The sequence below is a fragment of the Euleptes europaea genome, chromosome 13, assembly GCF_029931775.1.
Source record: "Euleptes europaea isolate rEulEur1 chromosome 13, rEulEur1.hap1, whole genome shotgun sequence".
Taxonomy (NCBI): domain Eukaryota; kingdom Metazoa; phylum Chordata; class Lepidosauria; order Squamata; family Sphaerodactylidae; genus Euleptes; species Euleptes europaea.
Genome location: NC_079324.1, coordinates 60,124,979 through 60,129,347, shown reverse-complemented (window position 1 = coordinate 60,129,347; position 4,369 = coordinate 60,124,979).

Sequence of the window (4,369 nt, the reverse complement as noted above, 5' to 3'; positions counted from 1 at the left end):
GCCGTCCATGGCGCGCCCCGACGCCTGCCCGGCTCTGGCCCAGGAGGAGTCCCGCATAGGCGGCCGCCCAGCCAGCCGCCCCGGCCTGCCCGGCCCCCTCGCCCGCCGGGGAGACCCCGCAGCCGCCCTGGGCCCAAGGACCCCCGACGGCGCCGCCCACGCCCCGGCCCCCCCGAAGGGTCAGCTGGGCTTGCCAACGTCCCGGTGGAGGCTGGAGATCTCCCGCTATTCCGGCTGGTCTCCAGCCGATGGAGGTCAGTCCCCCTGGAGGTAGGGTCGCCAACCTCCCGGTGGCGGCTGGAGATCTCCGGCTATTACAACTGAACTCCAGCCGATGGAGGTCAGTCCCCCTGGAGGTGGGGTCGCCAACCTCCCGGTGGCGGCTGCAGATCTCCCGCTGTTACGGCTGGCCTCCAGCCGATGGAGGTCAGTCCCCCTGGAGGTGGGGTCGCCAACCTCCCGGTGGCGGCTTGGGATCTCCCGCTGTTACGGCTGGCCTCCAGCCGATGGAGGTCAGTCCCCCTGGAGGTAGGGTCGCCAACCTCCCGGTGGCGGCTGGAGATCTCCCGCTATCGCAACGGAACTCCAGCCGATGGAGGTCAGTCCCCCTGGAGGTGGGGTCGCCAACCTCCCGGTGGCGGCTTGGGATCTCCCGCTGTTACGGCTGGCCTCCAGCCGATGGAGGTCAGTCCCCCTGGAGGTAGGGTCGCCAACCTCCCGGTGGCGGCTGGAGATCTCCCGCTATCACAACGGAACTCCAGCCGATGGAGGTCAGTCCCCCTGGAGGTAGGGTCGCCAACCTCCGGGGGCTGGCTGGAGGTCTCCCGCTATTCCAACGGAACTCCAGCCGGCGGGGATCAGCTCACCCGGAGGAAACGGCCGCCTCGGCCATCGGACTCTACGGCGCCGAAGGCCCGCCCCCGAAACCTCCCGCACGGGGCGGAGAGGGGCCTTGGCCACCCGACGATCAGCGGCGGCGGACGCCTCCGGGCGTCCCGGCTGGCATCTCCGGCAGGAGGAGGAGAAGCGGCACGGCGCCCAGGCAGCGCGGCCGGACCCGCCCCGCCGGTGCCCAACCCGACGCGCTCCGTCTCTCTCTCTCTCTCTCTCTCTCTCTCTCTCTCGGCGCCTCCCCAGCTGCAACTGGAGCTGGGCGCGATGCAAAGGGCGGGGGGGGGCTGGGAAGGGAAGAGGAGGGGGAAATGCGGGACGCACGTCCGCCGCTCCTGCTGCTGGCCCAGCCAGGGCTTGAAGAAGGGCTTGAAGAGGGGAGGGGACGCGTTCATGGAGGAGAGGGGCGCTATTCGGGGCTACTAGTCACAAATGGATAGTAGGCACGATGCAAACCTATTCTCTCCAGGATCAGAGGAGCAGGCCGATTAGATTGGGTGCTGTGGAACGCAGGCAGGAGAATGCGGGATGTACGAAAACGAATGACAAGTCAGCCCATTGGAAGCAATGGGAGAGGCTGCACAACCCAATGGGCTGATTTGTCATTCGTTTTAATAATAATGCTGCTGCAGTGGTCTTGTTTGAGGGCTTCCTGGAGGCACCTGGTTGGCCACTGTGTGAACAGACTGCAGGAATTGATGGGCCTTGGTCTGATCTGGCAGGGCTTTTCTTATGATGCATACCTATTCCCTCACATTAACACATGAAGCTGCCTTATACTGGATCAGACCCTTGGTCCATCAAAGTCAGTATTGTCTACTCAGACCGGCAATGGCTCTCCCGGGTCTCAGGTCTTTCACATCACCTACTTGCCTAGTCCCTTTAACTGGAGATGCCGGGGATTGAACCTGGGACTTTCTGCATGCCGAGCAGATGCCCTACCACTGAGCCACGGCTCCTCCAGCATCAGAGGAGCATTCCTGTTCTATTAGGTGCTGTGGAGCACAGGCAGGATGGTGCTGCTGCAGTCGTCCTGTTTGTGGGCTTCCTAGAGGCACCTGGTTGGCCACTGTGTGAACAGACTGCTGGATGGGCCTTGTTCTGATCCAGCTTGGCCTTTCTTATGGTCTTCTCAAAGTAGGACATTATTATTGATTATTATGATGATGGGGAGGTGCTAAGGCTCAATGATAGAGCATCTGCCTGGCATGCAGAAGATCCCAGGTTCAATCCCCAGCATCTTCAGTCTAAAGAATGGGGCTCAACGTGATGTGAAAGACCTCCATCAGAGACCTTAGAGAGCCATGGCCAGTCTTATACTGGCACTGATGCACTGATGGTCTGATTCACAATAAGGCAGCTTCATGTGTTCAGGTTACTTTTGGGTGCAGAAGGTTCAGTCCCCAGCATCTCCAGTAAGAAGGACCAGGCAGCAGGTGAAAGACCTGCCTGGGACCCTGGAAAGCTGCTGCCAGTCTGAGTAGACAATACTGACCTTGATGGACTGATGGCCAGATTCAGCATAACTGGCTCCCCCCCACCCCCCATTCAAGAATCACTGCTTTAAACCACTTGCTGATCTTATTGACTCAAGTAATTCCTTGGTAGCTTCAGCCATGCGCTCTCGAGTAATTGAGCACCACAGAAGAAGGAAGCTGTTGTTCCATAGAGTGGCCTTTCTAGTCACTGTAGCTTTTGGGGATGTGGACGAATGCAAAGCGAATTGAGCATCCCTTCCGAAAACAGCCTGTGCGTGCCATAAACCAATCTGTTTTGGGAAATTCAATGAACCAACTTCCCCTGCCTACAGCCAAGAGCCAATCTGCAATCACTGAATTACACGGTTGAGCAAGCAACACAACATAGACCAGGGTGTTTCCTTTTGACCCCCATCCATCTCGCTTTAAGATTTAAGAAAATAAATCCCTGGAGTCCACCCAGCTTCAATGTGATTTGCGCAGTTTTATTCATTTAACTTTTCACAGGTAGATTCCTTTGCACATTACAGGACGATACATTTATTTATTTCCCTGCTAGGCTTGTACATTGCACATGATATCCAAAGCCGTTTTAACAAAAAGTAACCAATAAAACCAAACCAGTAATCACATATCGTTCAAAACAGTGCAGTGAAATCACCTCAGCTCAAAAATGCCAGCAGTTGTTATGGGGATGTCATGAAATGGGGAGCAGGGTGTTCATTGTATATGTAGCACAGCTTATTTCAGCCACTTGGGGGTGGGGGTCATGACACTATTCAAAACATACTGTCTTAAAGAATCTTTGCAGTAACTTTGTGTGGCCTAGAGATTATTATTCCCTTTTTACAGATGGAGAACTGAGATGCAGGACTTTGAATGCAACCCCCCTTGTGTCATGTCTGTGCTTATTGGGTGGCCTGAAGCAAGTTTTTCCAAGACCAGCATTCTAACTATTGGACCACAAGGAGACACAATTCCTCTATTATTAGCTATTATCAATAGAACTATGAATGTGCCAAGTGCCTCCCAGTGTGGTGTAGTGATTAAGAGCCGTGGTTTGGAGCAGTGGAGTCTGATCTGGAGAACCAGGTTTGATTCCCCACTCCTCCACATGAGCGGTGGAGGCTAATCTGGCGAACTGGGTTGGCTTCCCCACTCTTCCACATGAAGCCAGCTGGATGACCTTGGGTTAGTCACAATTTTCTCTGCATTCTCTCAGCCCCACCTACCTCACAGGATGCCTGTTGTGGGGAGGGGAAGGGAAGGAGATTGTAAGCTGGTTTGAGTTTTCCTTAAGTGGTAGAGAAAGTCGGCATATAAAAACCAACTCTTCTTCTTCATCATCACCTTCTATACAAGCAAGCAGAGATCCAGATACCATATTTGGCACCTGTGCATGCCAAAAGGGATCTGACATTCTCTGCATGAACACCCAACCTTCCCTCCTCCATTGTTTATTTATTTTACTGCATATATACTCCCAATGGGGACTGCAAGCAGCTCAGCTCATTCTCCTCTCCTCAATTTCACATTCACAACAACCCTGTGAGGTAGATTAGGCTGAGAATGTGTGATTGGTCCAAAGTTATCCAGCTAGCTTCCATGGCAGATTGGGCATCTGGGTCTTCCAGATCCTAATCTGGAGGCTGCTGGTCGATGTGGCTTGAGAGGCCATAGTCCAAGAACCTAGACCTACAGTCCAAGAACAGAACCTAGACCTGCAGTTTAACCAAATGTCTATCGAGGTTAGTAAGTAAACTTGCCGCCTGGTTTTAAAAGACGATAAGGGTAATCATACCCACCTGACGAATGACATTAGGAACAACACCCGCAGGCAAAATCTCACTACATTCCACATCTGTGCCTGCGAAGTTGAAAATAATATGACCCCACCGATTGGGTGTTGGCTGACTGTCCCCTGCTGGTGTTCTTCCTGAGAGGGAGGGGGAGGGCCGGCCCTCAGTCCAGAATGTCCTTCCGCTGACTTCAGTGAGTGG